Source organism: Castor canadensis, chromosome 18, assembly GCF_047511655.1.
Source record: "Castor canadensis chromosome 18, mCasCan1.hap1v2, whole genome shotgun sequence".
NCBI lineage: Eukaryota > Metazoa > Chordata > Mammalia > Rodentia > Castoridae > Castor > Castor canadensis.
Window position 1 is genome coordinate 30,683,139 of NC_133403.1, and position 26,115 is coordinate 30,709,253.

General features: G+C 35.9%; 1 protein-coding gene and 1 pseudogene across 2 annotated transcripts in view; one reads left to right on the plus strand and one right to left on the minus strand.

Moving 5' to 3' along the window:
* Positions 1-26,115, minus strand: part of LOC109676735 (doublecortin domain-containing protein 1-like) — a 1,027,711-nt pseudogene that overhangs the window by 727,790 nt on the left and 273,806 nt on the right.
* The window catches only part of LOC109677192 (dnaJ homolog subfamily C member 24-like), a 929,921-nt gene that overhangs the window by 584,584 nt on the left and 319,222 nt on the right, over positions 1-26,115 (plus strand). The window lies entirely within an intron of this gene.

A 26,115-nucleotide genomic window follows, 5' to 3' on the forward strand; every position in this document is an offset into this window, starting at 1 on the left:
AGCAAGTTATAGAATATTCCTATGGAATTCGTGTACATGTGTGGGTCTTGTGGAGAAGATTGGTGAAATACCGGCCCTCAATACCATTGCTTACCTCAACACTTCATCACTTCCAGCCTTCTCAGAGTAGGAGTATTCTGAATAGACTTCCTACAGAGATCTGTGTCCACCTGAACTTCAGGCCCACACTAGCAGGGAGAGACAATGAGGATGTATGAGATGGGGCTGCACACCTATTTCCTCACATTTTGAATAAACTGCTCACCTGGATAAACAGTCTAAGAAGGGTCTCTTATGGTAGCAAGTTGAAAGAGACCTATTCCTTTCAGTCGCAGTGACCAAGCCAGAAATTACTGCCTCCCTACTCTTCCCTATCATCAGAACTGTGAGGTGCCTCCAGTCTCACTCCTTCCATGACACTGTTTGAACTTTGCCATGTTCTCCCTACCTTAGGCATGGTAAATCAACCTTGTAAAGGATTAACTTGTGGAGAATATGGATGATTTCTTTTTCTTCTAACCTTGTGATCATCCTCTCCAGTCAGTTGTGGAATTGCGAAGATGCAATGTTTCTCATGTCCCTGCTCTTCACTGGCCATGAAACTCACTCAATATGTAGGTGGACTTTAATTCTCCCTCAAAGGATAGGGAAGAACTCCAGGTCCATGGCAGCTGCTCTTGGGATTGGTTTGAATGTTTATTTGAGTAATTCTGTAATGAGGAAATGTGACAATATATCCTTGATCTTTCCATCAATGTTCCCATTCTGGAGAAAACTATCAGGTTTACAGGTGATGAAGTAAAAGAAAATTGGAGAAAACAAGAGGAGGGAAAGTGACAGGTAGTAGGAGGAACAATGAAAGGGAGGAAATGAAGTATCAAACTGAGAAATTCATGGATATAGGGGCTGCCTCTTGGATGAAATGTAACCGATAGGAACCCTACCTCTTGGAATCATGGATAAACTCTGCTAGAGAAAAGCCATGGACACCCTAGATCCTTTCTTCATTGCGGTAGTGAGGAAGCTCATGCAGTGATGCAGGACCAGAGAGATGAGCAGTAATTGAGTTCCAGGTTGGGCTGTATGTTACTGAAAGTAAGAGAGATCCAGGTTTTCATGTAGACTTTTCTCTTTTTCAAGGCCACTCCATCACGGTCACTGCCCTGGTGCATGCAGAAGCGCCTACAGTGATGTCGAGGAGTAAGAGAAAGGGACCAACAATATGAATGTAATTTACTCCTTAATTCTTTCTGGTTTTACTCTATTTCACATCTATCAACTCGTTCTTTGTATTTCTTTTCTCTTCCTGTTTTCCCACATTTTATGAGTTTTCCTGAATGTCCATGTCTCATGTAGATACTTGAGGTCTAACCTTCTTCACTGTCTGCAAACTCTCATTGTCGATCTACTGAGTGTTTCTTATCCTCGCATTTGGTTACTTTCTTTTTCATTCATCCATGATGGAGAATGAACTCAAGGCCTCCTGTATGCATTTGCTCTGCTAGTGAAAGCCACATCTATTTGTAATGATTTTTTTTAATTGCAATGCAATGGGCAGATTCATTGGTTGTAGAGAAATAATTATTTCCTAGAACACAATGCCCTGGTTAAGTGTCTGTGTTTATCATGTATGTCTCAAATGGATGGTTTAGTTTAGAAAAGCATTAGAGATTTAGAGCTATGGTTTTACCCTTTGCCATCAGATAACCTGGCCTTCTTAGGTTTCATGTAAGTGGGTTTTGGCATCAGTATCCCATGATCCTAAAGCCCGCTTTTTTCTCCTCAGTGGTTACTCAGTGGACCTGATACTGAAGATCTCAGTTAAATCCAGAGTATTGGTTCATGGAGGATTTTAGGCTCAAAGTCACAACTCTAATAGAGAGGAGCCCACAGACTTGAGTGAACTCTTGTCCTGTTCTCTGTGGATGTCAGGGCAAAAGAACACTGCCCAAAGTTATGGGGTCTTCTGTAAGATCAGAACCTTTCCTGCAACCTTTTCTTCACTGATCTCTCTGTTTCCATACTGACATTGTATCTGTGTCTCTGTTGCAGATTTGTCTGGTACAATGGCCAGCTGCAGTCCTGGGCTCAGAGCTGCCTCACTGATTGTCCCCTCCCCCTTGTAAATAGTTTTCATTTTTAATATAGCTTATTTATAAATGTTTATTTTCTTTTCACTATAGTAGATGTGTTTATGTTTTTATATTAAATAATATCCTGTCTCTTTTCTGTACCTCTAATGTCATTTTTATTGAACACTACATCTAAAGTTATAGCATTTGCCAGACATACTTATGTCAGAGTATTGTGGACAGTATTCAGGGTGTGAAAGATTTCACAAACGTCAGGGTTAAAGCACAGAAAATTTTTATTTACTTTTCAAAGGAAGAAAGAGTCAGATACCATAGATACAGCCATGTGGTAGGAGAATCAATGGGAGGTTTTAAGGGCTGTATATTGAGGCTGGAGTGGGGAAGGAAATGGGTGGCTGTTGGTTCCTTTGATAGATGATGGGGTGTGTATCCTGATTAAATCAGCACATGGATCAGGGTGTAGTTTGGCCCAGAGACATACCTTCTTCTGAGTACTATGGTTTCTTAGAATAGAACAGAGAAGTTTCTAGCTGGGTGTGGCCTGAAATACATAAGCAAGGTTAGGTGTGAGCCTATACAAAATCAAGTTTAATTACAAAATACGGATTCTTAGGCCTATTTGTTGTGGGTTATACATCCCACCTCTGACAGAGGGATGAATATTTGGAAGATGAGGGCAAGCAACCTCACTCTAGGGTTGGTGAGGGAGGATGTTTGATCTTCTCTAGTTGGGTTGTGCTGAGAAGTGACTTAGACAGGTCATGAGGACTTATGGTTTGCTTTGGAGTAGAGGTTGAAATCAAATGGCTTGGTAGGGCATTTGCCCCTGGGGATTGTGTAAGTTTTAATTAATGAGATTATTTGGGCCTGAAGAAAGGACTTTATAAAGCAGAAAAAGGAAGTTAGGACTCAGTTTGGTTTAAAACGACACAAGGGGAATTGAGGGAGGATCTGAGATGCCAATGACCTGCAGTATATGATAGACAGCCCCAAGTTATTGAGCAGCAATTATGGTAGATGACTACTATCAGTAATAATATTATCTATATAATGAAGGAGATGGTCAGCAGGTAGAAAGGTAGAAAGGTAAGTTTTTGTAATTAAGCATAGGAAACCTACAGGAATGAGAATAATGAGACCAAGTGACGTGGTCCATAAAGTTGTGGGCCTCTGTGGGTGTCACCTGGATTGCATTTGAGGATCAGGCAAAGGTCTTCTGCAGTCTCACACAGGTATTTGGTATTGGGTGGGTTTTTGGAAGTAACAGAAGAGGTAGGTCTGATGGGTGAGTATCTGGTTGGTGGAGGGGGAGCAATCCTAAGCCCAGATAAATGAATACAGAAAGGCAAACCCAAGAGTTTTGCAGCTATGGAGTAGTTAGTTGACTTAAATGGGACCCTTTTAAGGAGGCTGATGCAGTGTTGTTTGTCCTGGGAGGTCCTTTAGGAGGACCTGGTCTCTGGGTTATAAAGAGGGTATTTTAAAAGTAGAATCTACAGGCCACAGGAGGATATGCTCTGTATATTTTATCTGCAATCTGACCATTTTTAGCTTTAGTCTAAGCCTGAGAGTTAATTTTTGAATTTCGGCATTTTAATTACACCAGATAGGGATAAGAACTTTAGACATTTTGGAGCAGATTTTACATATTAACTATATAATAGCAGTTTAAAAACCATCATAAAGATGTTTATAAGTACACACACAAATGTTTCAGATAAGGCAAGCCAAAAATATTGTTAATTTATGCTTGAATAAAATGGAAAAAACCCTGAAATTTGCATGCAGTAATAGTCATTTGTTTTCTGGAAATCCAAAAGCAAAAGATGTTTTGTCCAATGTTTCATAGATTGATGCTTAAAAACCACTCATATAAACAATTATATTAATTAAGAGAACTCTTGGACCATTAAGCCATAAATATTATTTGCCCTAAGGGGTAATAAGGAATTGTGGGTTTTCCTATACGCTTATGTACATCAAAGATTTTCTGAAATTTTAAAATTTTTCTTTTCATAATTGCATGACCTGGAGGGTTTGAGCTAGGACCTTTGCCCTTTATTTTTCTTGTCCTTGCCTAAGGTCAAAAGGTGGTATAAAGAGTCGGCAGTGTGTCAGCTTTACCACCCCAAATGCAGATCCCATACTTGAGTTCCTGGAAGACTTGACACCTGCAGAAATGGTCTTTCCATAAGGACACTGGACACAGAGCAGAGCATTACTTTCCTCCTCCATGTTGTGGTTTTCACTGCCCTGGAAGGAGCAGAAGCCTGAAGCAGGAGAGGAAGTGTGGCCCACCTAAGCCAGGGTCATAGTGCTCCACCTAGTGACAGGAGCGTCAAGGCTCAGGGGTGTAATGTTCCAAGGCACTTGGACTCCCTCCCCAAGGGTCTTGCACCTCTCATCCATGCTATGTTCTCCTATCCTCCCTGAATGCTCTCCTTTTCCCTTCTAATCTTAACCCCTGTTTGGGAAAACCCCTAGGTCCTGGGACCTGTTCCTTCCTGTGATGAGGACCCTCTTTGTGGGGTCACCCCTGCAACTGAAGGGTCCTGGTTCCCTTTCTTCTCTCTCCTGCTGTGTCCTAGAGACCTCTGATGAGATCAGCACACTGGCTGACTTAGAGGCAGGAACTTGATGCTTTTCATTTTTCCCTGTGGGACTCACAAGATTTTTCCAAAGGCTTTCAGATGGAATAGAAAGACATTATACAAGACAAGCAGAATGGACAAAATGAACCAACAGAATTTTCTTTTCTCTCTCTGGGCCCAAAAAGAGACATTTTGATTGCTGGGGAGTGTCACCCAACTGATAACTGGACAAAGGAATCAGTGTGGTCTGTAATCAGCATCACAGAAATGTCTCAGGAGGGGAGCAGAAGGTAGAATGGCAAAATCTAAAGCAGAAGAGGCACAGAATTTGAAAGAAAAGAGCAAGAAAGAGTCATTAGAGTGTTGCCCATAATGACAACTAAAAGGAGGAAGAGGGAAGGGAATTGGAATGGGGTATAAAATTTTACCTCAGAGCTCAGAGGGAGCATCCTCCATTCTCCCAAACCCCCCAAAGGACCTGGAGGAAATTCCCAGGGTTTCAGAATCTTGAAAGTCACTTGGTAAGTCCTGATCCAAAAGCAAAAAGGACTGGCAAGAGAAGGTGACAGACCCACTGTCAGGGATTTTAAATTCTAAAACAAGAAAATGGTCAACATGTCCTGAGAAACACCTGGCCCTTCATGTAGCCCAAAATCTGAACGAAAATGAAGTTACCAAATTCATGAGAGATTGGTCTCAGATAACAGGACAAGTAGAAACACCTTGCTGTAAGGAGACTCCATAAGGAATATCCCCGTATGGGGCTCCAGTACTGTTATGTCCCAGCAGTGTGTCTGGTGCTTGAGTGTAAAAGATTTCACAAAGTCCAAAGTGAAAGCATTGAAAAGTTTATTTACTTTTCAGAAGAGGAGAAGGTCAGATGCCATAAATGCATCAGCTCTGTAGGACAATTAATGTGATGTTTGAAGGGCTTTTTTGAGGCAGACTAGTAGGAACATGGATGGGCAGATTAGGATTGGAGGTGCTGGCTCCATTGACAGTGGGGTGTTTATCAGGATTAGGTCGGCACACTGAAGAATCTTCTGAGTATTATGATTTCTCAGACTCGAACAGAGGATTTGCTGTGCAAGTCTGGTCTGAAAAACAAGCAAAAATTGGCAGGACCCTATGGAAAGTGAAGTTTAGCTACAAAATAGAGTTCCTTTTTTTATTGTTTTATTATTCATATGTGCATACAAGGCTTGGGTCTTTTCTCCCCCCTGCCCCTACCCCCTCCCTTACCACCCAACTCCACCCCCTCCCTCTCCCCACCGCCCCAATACCCAGCAGAAGCTATTTTGCCCTTATCTCTAATTTTGTTGAAGAGAGAGTATAGGCAATAATAGAAAGGAACAAGTTTTTTGCTAGTTGAGATAAGGATAGCCAAACAGGGAGTTGACTCACATTAATTTCCTGTGCATGTGTGTTACCTTCTAGGTTAATTTTTTTATCTAACCTTTTCTCTAGTTCCTGGTCCCCTTCTCCTATTGGCCTCAGTTGCTTTTAAGGTATCTGCTTTAGTTTCTCTGCGTTAAGGGCAACAAATGCTAGCTAATTTTTTAGGAGTCTTACCTATCCTCATACCTCCCTTGTGTGCTCTCACTTTTATCATGTGCTCAAAGTCCAATCCCCTTGTTGTGTTTGCCCTTGAGCTAATGTCCGCATATGAGGGAGAACATACGATTTTTGGTCTTTTGGGCCAGGCTAACCTCACTCAGAATGATGTTCTCCAATTCTATCCAAAAAATAGTTTCTTATGCACATGTCTTGGGTTTATAATTCAAAACTGCATAACAGATACACCTTGAGGTACAAGGGCACCTATCCCTGTGACCATTATTTACAGACATTTCAAATATCCTGGATTCATGAATTACTACAGAGTTAACAGAATTTAACTTTTGTCCATTGTTTCTATTCTGTAAACAAGACAGTATCAAATGTGGAATCACCTCAGACCTGTAATGTAGCCATGAAAATAACAGGCAACCAGCAGAAAACATGATGACACCAGGTTAGGTAAACCCTTCTTACCTACCTGCATTATGGAAGATGAGATGATCTGCAATGTGGTGTCACCAGTTTATCACTACACTGGGTATTAGCAAGCAACTGTCAAGAATGTTTTCTGCAATTTTTGTGGTCTTGTAAGAAACCTGAAAAAATGTGCACAAACATTTCTCAAGATACAATTGCTCTTCAAGGAAAAGTGCATAGTGATTTACACAAAGTCATTCTTACAGAGCACTTGAGCTCTGCCTTCATAGGAGGATCAACATGAAACTGATGGTATCTAGAGGAGGGGTGATAGCATTGCCTCTTTCCAGAATGGACGCTTGCTAAAAACTGTGTGCATATGGCTAGGCTGATACGACCGTCGCAATATCTAGGAAGCAACATAAAATCATTCCCTTAATATTCAGAAGCTCAAAATAATAAACTTTATGCTATTTCAATCCTTGATGACTACATTTACTAAAACAATGTCAGTTTTGATCTAAGCCACTACATAAATGATGGCTTACAGTTACTTTCATACTACTGATGTTTTTGATGAGCAGAAGTTCTGGGCTGTGACTTATTCTCACAATACTCTTTACACTTGTAAAAGTAGGTATCTTCTCATACATTACATGTTAGCAAAGATGCAATAACAGAAGGCTTAAAAGTGTTGTTATGGTACGTGATTGTTTCACCACATTATATAAAAAAGAGAGAGAATGTGATAGTGTCCCAAACATCAGATGAACATCTGGGAATTATCAGGTCTTAATGAATGAAGATGGCATCCTCCCCATCCTAGACGCATCCAATACCTCTCAATAATGTGCAAAAATAACAACATGACAGCACTGTGAGAATTACAACCTCCTCACCCAACTGGATATTAAACGTCAGATGGTCTGCATCATCTTATGTGCAGTTTGCCACTCATCTAGTAATTAACAAGGCTCCATCAACACTTCCTTAAAATTTGTTGTGCTCCTGTGAAGGGCATGTAAAAAAAGAAAGCACGCAAAACTGTGTTTCAGGAGACAGCTTGCTCTAACAGAACACCTGCCCCTTACCTTGCATACGACTATTATTATGGGGCATTAAAAGTTTACCTGCATTTATAAATTACTTCACAGTTCACAGAATTTTAGGAATGACCACAACTTCTAGATGGTGAACATGGAAATTACTAATCTTCCAACTATGTTGAAAGATCAACAACAATGACCATAAACAAGTATACAAGAAATCATGCAATGTGCACAGGATCAACACACCTTTTACAGCCATAGAAAACTATATATAAAAATTGCTAGTTTCCATGAATTTGTACCTGTGCACAAGGAATAAAAGCACATTGAAAAAAGAGGTTAGGAACACCATCAACACTTACTTATGTAAATAAAGGTAAGGTTTCCTATTCCGTGGTTTAGGATCATATGATCACTTACATGTAGGAGAAATTTTGCTTTGATAGATCCCTGTGAGTCACTATGGGCCCTGACCTGCCTCTGGGAAACACATCCTGGAAAGTGCTTTTGCTATACTTGTCTCCTTCTGCCTGTACATATGAGATTTCCTGAAGTCACTGTGTTACTTTGGAATCCATCCATGCTATGTAGACACTCTCAGAGCTCTATGAACAGAGCCTTGTATGAGACCCTTAGGACTTGAGAAGATAACTGCAAGAATTCCACAGTCGATATCAAGGTCATGAAGAAAATGAATATTACCTGCATGTCTGCTTATTCCTCTATCCCTGTGAGATATAAATGTACATTATTTATCTGCAAAGACATACAAAAATCAAACTCTTGTCAGAAATGTGAGAAGGATATATTAAATTTTTTACCACATATGTACAAAATAGGGGGAAATGAAGAAGTGCACAGAGTAGTCATCAAATATGCATCTAAAACCCACTAGCAACATCAAATTAATGGAAACAATGACAATGACAGGAATCTCTCCTTATGCCTCTTCCATTACAAGCTTTAATGTTACACTGTTAGCAACCATACAATACAATTTTGTCTTTTTCTGAAATTTTTGTAAGTATTATGGTTTGAACAGCATACGTGCAAAGACATTTGGAAATAAAAGTGTCTCCTGATGAATTACAATTATCTGGAATTATGAACACCTATACTGACAGGATATGGCAGGATCTCATATTTTTGGTATAAATGATATCTTAGTGGGAAGCATAAGCTGAAAGAATGCATGTGTGGACAGTCTTAAAAGATTAGTTAGTACCATATTTGGTTTTTGTATTCTCACCTCCTTATTCTGGCTGTCTTTGGTTCCCATCACACCGCTGTCTCTATTTTAGCCTGCCCCATTTTCTCCCTTTGGTCCCTTAAACTTTAGAGTCCTAGAGGATGGATGGTCTCTCTTCCGTGGCTGTTTTCAGCTTAAAAGGAATGCCAGTCCTGCATTTAAGGACAGAAAATCACTGCCTATTTGGTGGCAAGATGACATTAAAAGTTACTCCTTGGACTGTCAGGAAAGGATGACACCAGTGGTACAGTATTGTTTTCTTCTGACAAAGAAGTTATGTGAGAGGACGGTGCAACAGAAAACAGAAAACGTATTACGTATGTAAACTTTAGAACAATTACTACAATTAGTTTTAATAGGAGTCAACAGAAAACCTTAGGTTATAATATTAATGCATGGTGTTCTATTAGACATAGCATTTACCGGAATCTGGACATCCTTCAGGACTCAGGAGACATTGATTTCTTTGTAATATAAACACAACAACAACTTTTACGAGACCACAAGGCTTCCCTGAGCAGCAATAAGAAGGGTTAAGTACATTTTATTTTGAAGAATGTTTTTTGTGTTATTTTTACTTTGAATTTAGGAGAGACATGACTGGGGTGCGTCACAGAAGGACTTGTGAGTATAGTTGGTGAGGTTTTTTTATTTTCATTGTTGTGGCTGGGGTCCATTGTAGCATTTACAAAGGTTGTTGCAATGTGTCATATATATTGTACTTGAATTCACTACCATCATTGCTCTCTTTCATCACCCCCCCGACTCCTGAAACAGTTTCAACAGCTATCATTATTTTTGCATTTATATACATGTGTATACATTGTTCACATCATATTCATCCCCCTGTCTCTTTCCCTGTCACCTCTCATCTCCCACTGTGGCCACCAGCCCCGCTCTCATTGGGCAGAACCTGTTCATCCCACCTGTTCTCTGATTTTGTAGAATAAAAATCATAAAAGATAAAAAGAGAAACATGATGTTTTTGCTAGTTTGAGATGAAGAAAGCTATAAAGGGAGATTTCTTGTGCTGCTTCTAGGCATATATATATATTCCAACTCGAATTGGTTCACTGTACAGGAATGAATATAGAAATGTTAAACTGGCTGGGACCACAAGGGAGGAGTGAAGAGGACTGGTAGAGATGAACCGAATGGTGAGGGTTTTTACATATTAGAATTTTATTGTTATTGAAAGAATGAAAATAGAGGCTAGTTGATCATATCACAAAAAGAGAGGTCTTGTTAATGATTAAATACTGAGAAGATTGTAGTGTTTGTAAGGTATTATTTTTCTATTTAGGAAAGTGTGATAGCACATTTGCCTATGCAATTAGCAAATAGGCAGGGCCATACTTTTTTGTAATATAACCATCAACTTTTGCTTGGACCTTTTCAGTGACGTTTTTGACAGTTTCTTTGTATTTAGTGAGTAGCATACCAATAAGTAATTTTCAGTATTAAAATGTTTTTTATAATTAGTGGGAAAGATTTAACCCAGTCTTTTGGTGACCTTTTATTTATTTATTATATAAATGAGTCTTCTGAACTAGTTGATTTATAGTGGGAATTAACTAGATACAGTCATTTTAAGGTTGATAATATTCTCAATGTATTTATAGTCGTTTTATTGTGTCTTAGGTTCTTCGGGAGATTTTAAGGCCATTTATTAGATACTGAATATATTTTGAAAACTGGTTTAGTTGTTGATGTGAGCCTGCATTGTGTGCTATATTTTGCTTAGTTGAGCCATTTGGCATATTATTATTTTAAATTGAAGTTCTATTTTGTGGGATTATAGATTAAGACATTATTTGTATATTGAATTAGTGTTTTTGGCTTAGTTATGGTTTGTGGTTTTTTTATTCATAGCCTTTTACAATATATGTGGACTGTTTTTTAAAGCTTTGAGGCAATATAATTTATTTGTACTGAGATGATTTTTGAATGTCTGGATATGTTTATTTAAAAGTAAACAAAATTCAGACTTTGGATGTTGAAGTGTGTAACTGACTGGTCTTTCTTAAATTAATAGCACTAACCAAGACCTTATTGTATGTCCTTGAGCCCAAACATTATAGAAACTAGGGACTGTTAGGTCAACAGGGGCTATATTTTTATTTAATTAGTGGAATATCAATGATTAGTTTTGAATATTAAAATGCTTTATATTCAGTAGGAGAGATTTAACCCAGTATTTAAGCATCATTTTATTATTATAGGTGTGATTTTGTTGTTTTCTAATATAAGGAGACTTTTGTCTTACTTGACCCCTATGGGAATTAGGTCTGCTGTGTAGGATGTTGGATAGTGTTGCTAATATGCCATTTTGTAAAGCAGCAGTTACGTTAGCTGTATGTTGATTAGTTGCATCATTTAGAATAGTCTTACTATTTTAATTTCATTTTTGTTAAAAAGTATTTATATATTTCATTAGGGCTTTGGGCCTAAGACTTATGGTTTGTATTTTATTATACTTAGTATACTTAAATAGCTGTAGACTGTTTAGAAATCCTTCAGACAATTCTCTATGGGTTTATTGTCTTGTTTTTAAAGTATACAGATATGTTTAGATAAAATAAACAAATGTTGATATTTTGGATCTAGGTAGAAATACCGGAATTTATTTTTAAAGTTATTGACATTATACCAAGAACTTTCATCTAAAATACAACAGGGACTACAGATGATGGGTTGAATAGGCACTACAGGTTTCTTGAAGTTTTGTAAAAGATTGTATTTGTTATTTCATTTTAACACATGGAGACTACGTGAGTTATAAAAGATAGGCAAGGCATCAATAATCTAAATAATATAAATTCACTAATTAAAATTATGGGGTCCATAGGATATTGTTTATCATGAGAGAAATGGTAGGAACTTTTAAGTGAATGACAATAGGCTGAGTATTATTGTTCTGTTTGTTAGTTGTTTTGTAGTTTAGATTTGAGTATTTATTTTTGGTAAGACCTTTTGAGGTGCATCATTTGTTTTATGTTGGAGGATTATTAGGGTTCTCAAGAATCAGATGCAATAGACAATATATGCAGGTAATGTTCCCCTTAGTGTAGTCAAAATTTCTTTGTGAAATAACGTAGTTGAATATTTTGATAAACAAAAACTTTTAGTGAGAAATTAAAAATTTTATGCATGTAGATTAGGAGATGAGTGAATCCTCTAAAACTTGAGCTTTTATAGACACTCCTTTTTTAAGCATAGCTCTTTTTAGAATGGGGTCTAGAGAATTACATTTTGGCAGAGAATATTAAAGTCTAATATTTAATAAAATTTATAATGAATTTTTTCACAGAAGAATACCTGAAGTTTTGTTTGTTTGTGGTTTTGCTTGAGGTACTGGGAGTTTTATGTCAGGGTTTCACACTTGCTAACTTATTCCTCTACTGCTTGAGCCCTGCTATTTTTGTTCTGGTTATTCTAGAAATAAGGTCTAGTCTGGTCTGTGATCCTCCTATTTTATACCTAAATTAATAGTGTTAGGTGTTTTATTGTCACAATTACTTAGTTGCGTTCAGTGTACAGTGCAGTGTGCTTTGAACAAGCAACCCTCTCCTCCTCTTTTTCAAACAGTATTTGGTGGGGTTCATTATACTATCTTCATGTGTATGTGCAGCACACATTGATTCTCTTCTCTTAGTACACTCTCCATTTCCCCTCCTTTAGTCTGATGCCACCAGTTAGTCCTTCTATACTTACCTCCAATTATTATTATTATTATTATTATTATTATTATTATTATTATTATCTGCATCATTACTGTAGGAGTACATTCCACATATGACCAGAAACATGATATTTTGTCTTATAAGGCTGGTTATCTCACTCAACATGTTGATCTCCAGGTTCATTCATTTTCCAGCAAACAATATAATTAACACAATTTTATTCTTCTTTATGGTTGAATACTTCTCCATTGTGTATATATACCATATGTTCTTTATCCATTCATCGGTTTTTGGGTACCTAGGCTGATTCAAGAGCTTGCTTGTTATGAATAGTCATATAATAAATGTGGGTATGCAAGTGTGTCTTTTCTATGTTGACTTACATTCCTTTACATCTATACCCAAGAGTGGTATAGCAGGATCTGAAGGTAGGTCCAATTTTACTGTGTCGATGAAACTCCATACTGATTTCCATAGCAATTGCACTTGCTTACTTACCTATCAACACTGTATACAGTTTCCTTTTGCTCCACATCCTGGCCAGATTTTCTTGTTGATTTTTTCTTGAATACTTCCATTCTGACAGGGATGAGATAAAATCTCAGTGAAGTTACGATGTGCACTTTCGTATGGCTGAGGACATTGAACATTTCCTCATTTATTTATCAGTCATTTGTATTTCTTCTGAGAATCATCTTTTCAATTCATTTTGCCATTTATTAATTGGAATGCTTGGCTTTTGGGTGGCCAATTTATTGAGCTCATTATATATTCTACATATTAATCATTTATCTCCTAAATAGCTGTGAAAGATTTTTTTCCAATTCTGTGGGTTATGTCTTGACTCTGATAACTATTTCCTTTGATGTACAGAAGGTTTTTAATTTGATGCAAATCCCTTTGTCATTTTTTATTCTAATTTCCTGGGCATTTGCAGTCATGTTCAGAAAATAATTCCTTATGTTTACATCTTCCATTGTTTTCCCGGACTTACCTCAAAGTTTCAGATCTTTCATTAAGATCTTTGATCGAGCTTGAATTCATTTCTGGAGGGTGAGAGATAGTGACCCACTTTCATTTTCTATGTATGTATAAGCAGTTTTGTGGGGAGTTATTTCATATGACCATATTTAAAACTTGTGACTTTTTTGTAAATATTTATGTTGTTTTGTAATTTTCCTGTTTAAACATTTCATTGGTTTTTTAAGTATATTTTTTATCATTGAAAATCCTAAATGGCAAATTGTTCACATTTAAATGGAGTTTTAGGTTTCATTGCCTCTTTGTGTAAATTGTGATCAGTATTTGGTACTGACTGGCTAATGAAGGACATTTTTAATATGTTTGTCTTTTTTTAAATTGGAGTTGATATTTTTGAATATTTTTGGTTCTTTGCCAGGATCAAAGTGGGATATTTATGTTTTAAGTATGAATCATTTTAAAATAATAATAATAGTATAATGTATTGATTTATTTCTGTTTTTAATTAGAGTTGATTATGAAAATCTTAAAGTTTACATTTGGATTTTTAAATTGATAATTTTGGATACAGGACAGAAGAACTGAGGCTGAGAAGCCATATGTGAAATGGGGGATAGAATGAGATGGAGAGCACTGTAATGCCCAGATTTTGTTGGTCAGAATAGTTGGCATTATTGAAATACTTGGAGACAATAGGCAGTAGGGCTTTTCTTTTCCTTTTTGATGTAGGGGTAGCTGTGGTAGAGGACATCATTATAGGGTGATCGATTTTTTTGTACTGGGGATTAAGCCCAGAGCCTTTCCATCTAGGCAAGCACTCTATCATTAGTGCCATGTCATCAACCCTTTAGCATTTTAAATTTTTTAGTTATTTTATTTATTATGTTTATTTTTGAGATAGGTCTCTCCTTCTTTGCCTGGATTGCTCTTCAATTCACAACTATGGTCTCCATATCCTGAGAGGTTGGAATTATAGCTTTGCATTACAAGCCCATGCTTTTGAAGGATTCAAAAAATTCAGCTTTTATTCAACATTAAATTGATGTTGGAGTGTAATATATTGTATTTTGTTTTATTTTTAGATTTTAGAGTATGGAATAATGTCATATATATATGTGTGTGTGTGTGTGTCAAAATAATCTAATTCGATAATAATCTTAGTAATCTTAACTTGCAATTCCCATTTAGTTTGAGGCTAAATAAGATATTCTTTTGCATGGGAGAAATAAGAGATTTTTAAGTGAATGAAAATATGCTGAGAAATTATTCTCTTGGTGTTTTTGCATTTTACACTTGAGGATTTATTATTGAGAAGACCATTTGGGGACTGATATTCCTTTTTTGTATGTGTGCAGGGGGTTACCATGATCTAGAGAATGGTATAGAATTGCCAGTATTTAGGAGTATTGCTGCCTTTAAAATAGTAAAAATATTTTTGCGTATTAATTGAGTAGAGTATTTTGGTAAAACAAGAAATTTTTGTGAGAAATTAAGATGGCTTAGGAAAAAACCTCATTTTATTTGTAGATGAAGGTAAAATGTCCTGCCCTGTGATTTACTATCATTCGCCACTTACCTATGTAGGAGAAATTTTACTTTTGAAGATATCTCTGAGTCACTGTAAGGACTTTTCCTACAAGTCCTAAGAACACCATGTGAGATCAATTTGGTACATGTCTAAATTTAGAGGTACATGTTCATTTTTCAAAGTTCTTTGTATCAAATTTAGGATCTAGCTACATTACCTGGATACTTGCAGACATCCAAGGACACAGCCTTATAAGCAAACTTTTACTGTCTTCAAAGGAAACCTGTAAAAATCTCGCCACCGCTATCAAAGTGATATACACAATGAAAGAAATTACATGAAACACTTTTCTGCCACTGTGATTATAAGCATTAAATTTACATTCACAATGTCTCTCTCAAAAAGCATACAGAAATGTCATGCTTTCTAGAAATGCTAGGGACCTATTAGGGTATGAAGAGCATGCATCACAAAAATGTTGGGGAAATACAATAATCTCATAATGATTTATTAATTACATCTGAAAATAAGATGGTACACAATGACTGAATTTCTCATCACCTCATACCTATACTCTAGCCAAGATTATAACAGGCAACCTACAAAAAATAAACATGCTGACACCAAATTAGGCAAACCCCTCTTACCTACATGAAAGTTGAGGGTGAGACTCAACTGTGGCATCACCAGTTTATCACACATTTGGTTATTAGCCAGTTTCTGTCAAGAATCTTTTCTTGAATTCTTTTGTAGGGTAACTGAAAACATATGAATGCATGCAAATACAATTGATTTTCAAGTACTCCTGCCCAATGTTGGCCTCAAAATCATTGTTAAGAGACACTGAAACCTCAATTTGTATATCTGGACTAATTTGAGATTGATGATGTCAGCAATAGGGGCCATCCTTTCTTCTCTGGACATGTGCTTAAAATCATGTGCTTTTTGCTGTAATCCTCTCTCAATAGTCACAAGTTCATCACAAAATTTTCAATCACAACATATTAATACCCATTATCACTACAATTCCTAGGAATGCTACCATTTTTTTACCTCAAAAAGTATACCAAAATACCGTGACAGCAAGAGTTACAGCAATAGTCATCACTTCCCTGATGGTCAGAAGATCTGTGATGTGACTTAGTCCCACACAACCCTTTATTCCTCTGTAATTAGGTGTCCTCATTCACGTTGCCTATTAACAAGAACACAATAATAGGAATTCTTCATAGTGTTTTATAGTGTTATTATGGAAAAATGTGTCTTTTTCTCCCCACATCCAGCAAAATTGAGGGGGAAATGTGACTGATACTAAAACATTCCTTAGATGTATATATGAGGAAAGTCTGAATGATTGAATGCGATATCTTGTGAAACCTGTAAATTCCCTGAGACTTCGGTAGAATCTGAGGAAAAATGGAAACTCCAACAGTGGCTTAAAGTCCTAACCTACATGGATGTTCAACATCAGAAGGTCTCATCTGTCATATAGGCTCTGTCAATAATCCTGTAAGAGCAATATTATGAAAAACAAGCTATGCTAAGGGGAGGTCACATACAAAAAAGGGCAGAAAATAAGAAATTAAGAAGGCGAATGTGGTTGATGTACCTCCTATACAAGAATGAATGTACAGTTTGTAAACCTGTTGAATTAGCCATAATAAGGAGACTAAGGTAGAAATGAGAAAAATGGAGATGGCAAACCATTTCGGGATATAATACATATATATGTGGAAATGTCCAAATGAAACACCTGTATACCTATTTTAAACAAAGAAAAATTGCCATTTTTTTATGAAAGCAGAGAAAAGGAAGGCAAAATAGGTCCTGTCTGGAGGGGAGGTACAGGTGGGTGTGGGAGGAAATAAGAAGAAGGTATAGGAATGATACCTGTGGAAACTATTCCAGGAATGGGGGGAGGGACAATAAAGGAGAATGATAGAGGGGGTGAATTCAACTATAAAATATTGTAGAACTTTGTAAATATCCAATGTACCCTCAGTACAACAATAATAAAAATAAATTTAAATCCTGTAAGGCTCTTTGCACCCTTGTAAAGATGTGAAAAAGAAAGCGCTCAATACCGTTTCAGGATATAGCTTGCTCCTTCCTTCACCAGGGACCATTATTATAAGACATTTCATCTGTACCTGCATTCATGAATTACTGCAGAGTTCACAGAATTTCAGGACAGTCTACATTTTCTGGACTTCAATTGGAGAAAATTCTCAATCTTCCTCCCATTTTGGCAGCTCAACAACAATGAACCAGTATACCATAAATAACTCAGTATAAGAGGTTTGACTTAAATTTTCTTACATAGAAAAATTACAAACACACATTCCCTATAATTACAAAGGATTCCAGGGTTTCCTACCACACTATCTACAACAAAAGAATGTTGAAAAGGGATTAGGAACACCTTCATCACTTACCTATGTAGATGACAGGTCCTATTCTGTCATTTAGGATTCTGTGAGTTCTTATTTAGGAAAATTTTATACTTGAAGTGAATCACTGTCTGTTTTGATCTTTCTCTGAAAAACACATCCTGGAAATCACAATTGCTACATGTCTCATTCTACGTGTACATATGAAAATTCCTGAAGTCATTTATCACTTCAACATTCATCTGCACTACCTGGTATTTACACAGGTCCAAGTACCCAGCCTTGTAAGGGAACTCTTACTTTATTGAGGACACCTGTAAGATTTCCACATTGACTGTCAAAGTAATAGACACGATGAATATACTTGGTTATCTGCTTATTCCTCTGCCTCTGCAAAAAGTAAACACAAGTTATTTGTCTACACAGCACACGGTAATCAAACTCTTGATAGAAACCTGAGAGAGGTATTCGTGTTTTACCACATATATGCCAAAAAGTGGGAAAATACAGGAGTACACAAAGCATTCATTAAATGTGCATCTGAAAATTGCACTGTCAATGTCAAATTCATGGAAACAATAAAAATTACATGTCTCTCTCCTTATGCTTCTACAATAGCAAGCTTACATGTCAAAGTTTTTGTTCAGCAAGCACACAATAACATTTCTTTTTGAGTAATAAAGGTAGCTATTATAGTTTGAAAGCATGCATGCAAAAAACATTAGGACTTATGTGTCTCCTAATTTTTTATTGCACATACCTGAAATTATGAAGATCTCTAATACCCGAATGTATCATCATTTCATATCTCTACACTAGGCAAGTTGCTAAGAGAAGGGCTGCATGAAAATTTGGCAGTATGAGTTTACACACCTTTGTCACCCACTTGGATATTGAATGTCAGATGAGTTGCACTGCAGTATTGTCAGGGAAGTGGGGATGAGAAGGTTTTCTATAGGGGCAAAACCTAAATTTATTACACATGGTTTTTCCTGTTGTTGAATATGTTGGACAAAAGAATTTAAAGATATTTATGAGGTAAAGGTGTGGCAAAGATTCTGTGAGGTAAGGAAGCTACCCCAGAAGACATATGGCTCAGGTAAACACATCCAGGTGGAGGGGATTTGGGGTGTTACAGGCACTACCAATAGTTCTTTCACTAGGACACTTTAAATGATTAAATGGATCTTGGGGAATTTAAGCAGACATGGAGTAGTGGTTTTTATTCAGTATCTGGTAACTGTTGATCATTTTGTTGTTGCATGTTTAGATGTTACTTTCCAAGGATGTAGGCTTTACATCTGGGGATAGCATGTATTGTGACATGTGTGTCTTTATATTGTGAATTTTATAGGCATATTTTTGCTCAAAAGTATTGCTGCAATAGGCATTCTTCATTCTTGGAAGACATTACTCACAAGAGACAAAGTCAGAGGAATTATAGACCAACTTTTTTTAAAAAATCATTTTAGTATATATTGTAACTTAATGGGTGGTCTGTGCTGGAAAGAAAGTCTGCCTGTGCTTTCTTTTTTTCTTTTTTTTTGAACTGATCAATTTTATTACTTCTTCCTTTATTGCTATGTTAGGTTGGGGTGTATTGTGGCATTTACACAGCCTCTTACAATGTATCAAATACATCATAGATGAATTCACCTCCTCTATCATACTCCTTTTTCCCTCCCTTCCCAATTCCTGGAGTATTTTTTACAGGCATCATTTTTGCATTGACATACATGTGCACACATTTTTGCACCATATTCACCCTCCTAACCCCTTTCCCCATAATGTCCCCTTTCCCACTGGTTCCAGTCCTACCCCTGATCACCAGGGCAGGACTTGTTTCACCTTCCAGTTCTCTGATTTTATAGAAGAAAAAAGACAGAATGGAAAATGTGACATTTTAGCTGGTTTGAGATAAAGGTAGCTACACAAGGAATTTTCTTTTGATATTTACCTGTGTATATGTGTTATAATGCCAATTCGTTTATCTCCTGTGATTTTCTTCATTCTACCTTAGTCTCTTTCTTTTGGTAGTTTCAGCCGGATTAAGAGTTCTATATTCATTCTTCTAGAGAGAGTATATTGTTCAACACTATTCAAGTTAATCTCCTGACCCATCCATGTGTGACCCCCCCCACTTAGTGTGGCCAGTGTTTCCTCATATTGCTGCATTTGTATTAGGTCTATATTCCACATTTGAGAAAGAGAATGTGGCTTTTGGCCTTCTCAGTCTGCTAGCTTCACTTAAGATGATGTTCACCAGTTCCATCTATGTACCTGTGAATAACAAAATTTCATTCTTCTTTGTGGCTGAGTAAAATTCCATTGTATATAAATACCACATTTTCTTAATCCTTTCATCAGTAGTGGGTTATCTTTGCTGTTTCCATAGCTTAGGCAATGACTTCCTTAGTAGAAATCAAGTAGCTCAGCAAGTAAAAGCAAGCATCAACAAATGGGACTACATGAAATTTAAAGCTTCTGAACAACAAAAGAAATGGTCAAAAATTATAAAGACCATCCACAGAATGGGAGAAAATCTTTTCCAGGTATACATCAGACAAGGGGTTGATAACTAGAATATGCATAGATCACAAAAAAACTAGATTCCCAAAAAAATCAATGACCCAAACAAGAAATACACAAATGAACTGAACAGACACTTCTCAAAGGAAGAAGTCCAAATAGCTAAAAACACATGAAAAAATGCTCACCATCCCTGGCCATATTGGAAAGGCAAATTAAAACATTAAGATTCCATCTTACTCTTGCTATAATAGCTACCATCAAGAACACAAATGACAACAAATTTTGGTGAGGAAGCAGGACACAGGGGCGGGAAGATGCCCTCATACACTGCTAGTGGGAGTGTAAGCTAGTAAAACTACCATGGATATATGGAAGTTCCTTTAAAAACTTAAAAATACACATACTACACAATCTAGTAATACCACTACTAGGGTATACTCAAAGGATTGTGACTCAGCATATGACAAAGGCACCTGTACACCCATGTTTATTGCAGCACTATTCACAATAGCTAAGCTATGGAAACAGCCAAACTGCCTGTGGTTTCTTACAGATTATTTAGTAAAATGTTTTATTTTATAGTTCCAGCTACTTATTCTGGCTTTCTTATGTTCCCAGGCTATCTGCCCTAATTTCATCCTACCTCATTTACTCCATAAAGCACTTTGGTCCCTTAATCTTTATTAGTCATGGAGGGTTTATGGTCTATCTTTTATGGCTCTGTTTAGTTGAAAAGGGGCATCAATCCTGTCCCACAAGGGTTTGATAATTTCACCCTACTTGGTCAAGACATGACATAGAAAGTTTAGTTGTTAGACCATCAAGACAGGATAATGCCAGGAGTATGTCGTGATTTTGTACTGAGTAGTACAAAAGATTCCATAAGAGATTAGAGAAGACAATACACCATAAAAACAATATAAAGAGCAGCAGAGTAGTATTTCTGTAGACTTTAAATTAATTATTACAGTTTTTCTTAACAGGAGTTCCCAGAAAACCATGAGGTTAGAAGGTACTTAATGCTGAGCGTGCAATTAAGACATAACATCGATCTGGTTGTAAAGATTTTTCAGGACTGAGGAGATACTGAGTTATTTAAAATATAAACACATGAGGCCACAAGGGCTTTCCTGACTAGCAATAAGAAGGTTTAGAGATATTTTATTTTGAAGAAAGTTTTCATTATTTTTACTTTTGAATTTAGAAGAGAAATGCTTTGGGCTGTGTCATAGAAGGCCTTTTAAGTAAAGTTGGTAAGGAATTTTATGTTATATCATATTTCTAATGTTATTGAAGGAATGAAAACAGTGGCTAATACCAGTGGGAAATAGATGTTCTTTACTTACAATTGAGAAGGAAGTCAATTGCTTTTTGTACATCTTCTTTAGGTACTGTTTTTGTATTTAGGAGATGTGATAGTATATGTTCTGATCCAAACTAGGGATAGCAGAACCATAGTTTGTGGTCACATAACTATTACTTTTAGGAGATTTTCAGTGAGTTTTGGGGGTTTGTAATTTTAGGAAATTTTCAAAGAGGTTTTTGCTATGTATGTTTTTGTATTTTATTAGTGGCATATCAGTTACCAGTTTTGAATATTAATATATTTCTATAAATAGTGGAGAGATTTAAACCTATCTATTGGTGATATATTTTATTTATCATGAAGGTTGCATTTTTTATTTATCATCTTTTTAACATAAAAGAGTTTTCTCACTTAGTTGCACTATGGTCAGAATTAACTAGCTATAAATGTCATTTTAAAGTTGATAACATTTTTAAAGTATTTATGGTTGTTCATTTTTATTTTAGGTGGAAGTGGAGATCTTCAGTTCCTTTTTACTTGAGATATATTTGAACGCTGGTAACTGGTTGTTGTGAGCCTGAATGGTTTGTTATGTTTAGAATGTTTTTAATAGGCCATTTTGTAAAGTTGTATTAGCATAATTTTGATTATTGTGTCTATTATGATATTAATTAGGTTAATTTTCAATTTTGTTTTGTAGGGCTATAGATTAACAAATTATTTACTGTATTAGAAATTTTTCACTAATATTTATAGCTAGTAAAGCTTTATTCATACTATATTTAAATACATCTAGACCAAATTTAAACTCTAGAGACAAAATATTTTAGGTGAACTGGGTTCTTTTTAAAATATCTGGACATATTTAACAGTTTTGTACAATATCTTTTTGTTACTTGTTCTTAATATAGGGAGAATAAGTGAGTTGTAAGGAGATTTATAAAGCACCAATCAACTAAATTTCATAAATTTCATTAAAGATTTGTTTCTTCTTTAGATTTGGCCTAAAATGATACAGTTTTTCATGAGAGAAATGGGAGAAGTTTTAACTCTATGGCAGTAGGTTGAGTTATTATTGTTCTGTTGGGTGTTTTGTGTTTTAGACCAGATGATTTATTGTTAAGGTATTTTGGAGAACTTTATGATTTTTTATGTTGAGGGTTCACAGCTCTCAGAAATGACATTCAATGCATGATATTTAGTTATATTGTTGCCGTTAAAGTAGTCAGTATATTTTTATCTAATAATGAAATTTTAGTCAGATAGTAACATCTTTATACCTGCACGTTAGGAGATTAGTGAATCCTGTGATCTTTGAGCTTTTGTTGATACATTCTTTGAGGCATAGCTCTTTTGAAGAAAGAAGTCTAAAGACCTTAATTAAGGCATATTATTAGACCTCAATATTTAAATATTTTTGTTAAATTGACTAATACCTGAGGGTTTTAAATAAGGTATTGAAAATGGACTGTTAGGGGCTGGAAGGAAGGAAGAAGCCATGGGCATCTTTAATCTTTATGGTGTGCCGTCAAACAGGTGTATGACACACCCTTTCTCTAGAGAGACAAACATGTTCTAGTGTTTCTTTTTATATGACCCCATTGGTGCAATTAAACTTTTAGTGTCCCAGTTTTTCCTAATCAAAATATAGCATTGGGGGGGATTAGTCAACTTCTGTTTTGGAGGGTTTTGAGTGCCTTAACCTTTGTGGAAAATTTTTTGTAAAGTTTTTATTTTCACAACCAAGTGAGTTCAAATCATGATTTTTATTAGCTTACAATAATAGTACAAAGAGTTTTATTGTGACAATTCTTTAGTTACGTACATGCACCTTTATCAAGTTACCTCTTCTATTATATTCTCTTAACCTTTTTCAAACAGTATTTGGTGGGTTTCTTTATGCTATGTTCATGCATGCATTGGTTCTCTTCACCCGCAAATCCTCTCCTTACCCCTCCCCATATCCAGCTGATGCTCCCATTCAGTTCCCCTTTTACAAGTGGTTATTATTATTATTATTATCTTCAACATCACTGTTATCTTAGACTCCACACATTACCAAAAGATGGGATATCTTGCTTTTGCATCTGGGCTTATCTCACTCAATATGATATCCCAAGTTCCTTGTATCTTCCTGCAAACAATATAATTTCACAGTTTTTATGGGTGAATAATACTCCATTGCATATTTTCATTATCCATTCACTGATTGTTGAGCATGTATACTGATTCCATGGATTGACTATTGAGACCAGTGCTGTAATAAACATGGGTTGGCAGATGTCTCTCTTGTATGCCAGTTTATCCTCCTTCACATCTGTGCCCAAGAGTGTTTGGCAACATCATAATTTAGGTTTACTTGTAGTTTTTGATGAATCTGCATACAGATATCCATCGTTGTAGCACTTGTTGTCATTCCTGCTACAGTGTGGAAGGGTTCCTTTTTCTCCACTTTCTCATCAGCATTTGCTGTTGTTTCTTATCATCATAGCCATTCTGACTGGATGAGATGGAGTTTCAGTGCAGTTTTTATTTGCATTTCCTTTATGACTAAGGATGCTGAATATCTCCTCATATATTTGTTAGCCATCTGTACTTCCCGGTAGTGTGTGTTCAATTCATTTTCCCATTTGTTAATAAGATTCGTTGTTCTTTATGTGTTTAAGTTTTGGAGTTTCTGGTATATTCTGGATATTAAGTCTTTATCCAATGAATACAACAAAGATTTCCTTCCATTCTATGGTTTGGCTCTTGACCCTGGTAATTAAGTTTTTGACTTGAAGAAGCTTTTTAATTTGATGTGTAATCTCTTTGGTAAATTCTTGTTCCCATTTCCTGGGCAACTGGAGTTGTGTTCAGAAAATAAATGTCTATGCCTATATCTTATATTGTGTTCCTTAGGTTTTACTGAAGTAGTTTCAGATTTTCAGAACTTACATTAATACGTAAGGTCCATTTTGAACTAATTTTTTAAGAGTGTGAGAGACAGAGATCTTGTTTCAATCTTCTATGTGTAAATAAACAGTTTGTGGAAAGTTACTTTTCATAACTTTTTGGGCTGTTTATTATACTTGGGCTTCTTGATGTTGTAATTTTCCTTTTTTTAAGAATCTTTTCTTTTTATTTTAAATTACATTGTGGTTGTTCAAATCCCTAAAGTACAGATTATTAACTTTTCATTGGTATTTCAGGAATCACTGCCTCTTTTTGAGATTTGTGATTGATATTTCATGTTCACATTCTCAGGAAGGACATTCATAAAGGTCATTAGTCTTTTGGTCGACAAGGTAGTATATGACACCAATAACCTAAATTTCTTAAACTTTGTATTTAAAGAATATGGTTCTCATTTTGTTTTAGCATTAATGTGAAATCATTTTATATGAGGAAAATGAGAGGAGCTTAGGCTGACTCATTATTGTTTTACTAGGTGTTTTTATGTTTTAAACCTGAGGATTTATTTTTGATAAGATCTTTCTGGGAATGTTATGATTTTTGGGGGAGGGGGTACTTATTAGGATTCTGACGAATGATAGAACAGCTGATATTTACACATATTGTGGTTATTAAAATACACAAAATTCTTTGGTCTAAAGTAGAATTAGACATTTTGGTTAAAACAAGAAACTTTTTAGAGAAATTGAAGTTTTTATATCTGTAGGATAGGAGAATTGTAAATCATTTGATCTTTCAGGTTTTGTAGATACACTTTTTAGAAATAAGTCTAGAGAATTTAGTTAAGGCAGAATACTAACCCCTAGTATTTAAATGCATTTTATCATGATTTTGGTTAACAGGTGAGCACCTGAGGCTTTTAAATGAGATGTTAAAAGTTGGCTGTTAGAGGCTGGATGGAGGGAAACTTTGGCATCTTTAGTCTATAAGGCCTGCCATCTTAGAGGAGGATATCACTCCCTTCATCTGAACACAGGACCTTTTTTATTGTCTTTTTCCATGGCAGGAGGAATGCACACTCAGTTTATATGGCCCTTCTGCTGTAATTAGACTTTTACTGTCTGTGTGCTTTGTTCTTATAATACTTTGTGGAGTTTCAGTTAAATTCTTTTGTGGAAATTATTTTGGATCATTTTTTGAGGAGGCTTACCTGTTGTGGAAAGTTATTTTTTCTCATTTTATTTAAAACACAGTCTTGAAGGAAATGAAGACATTTTATTGGTACTCTATTTTAATTAGGAGCCCAAAACCATGGTATTTGAAAAAGATCTGTCTTTTAACATTTTAGTAAATTTTAACATGTTAGTAAATTCGAAAATGTTTAGTAAATTTGTTACAGTCTGGAAAGCTGGTATCCCTTCATTCTAGAAGTATGTCACACCAGGCATATTTTAGAACAATTTGAATTCCTTTTTGATCAAGAGTCTAGCAAAAAAAAAAAAGATGTTTAAAATATGGTTGTCATGGATGACCCTCATTTGCAGGCAATCTTGGTCATACCATCACAGTTGAGAGAGCTTCCCATCCCATGAGATGCTCTGTGTGTGATAAATATTGTTTGGATTTTGCTAAGAATTTGTACATAATTTTGTTGGATTCTTATGAGTTTAAATAGATACAAAATACGACATTTTAGCTAAGTCTGCTGCAATAACAAATGTAACCATTTGTTACATTATGTCAGACTTAAGAGACTGACATAAATGAGGGGAAATCTTTTCAAGCTATTCATCAGATAAGGGAATACTATCCAGAATCTACAAGGAACTCAGAAAAATCAA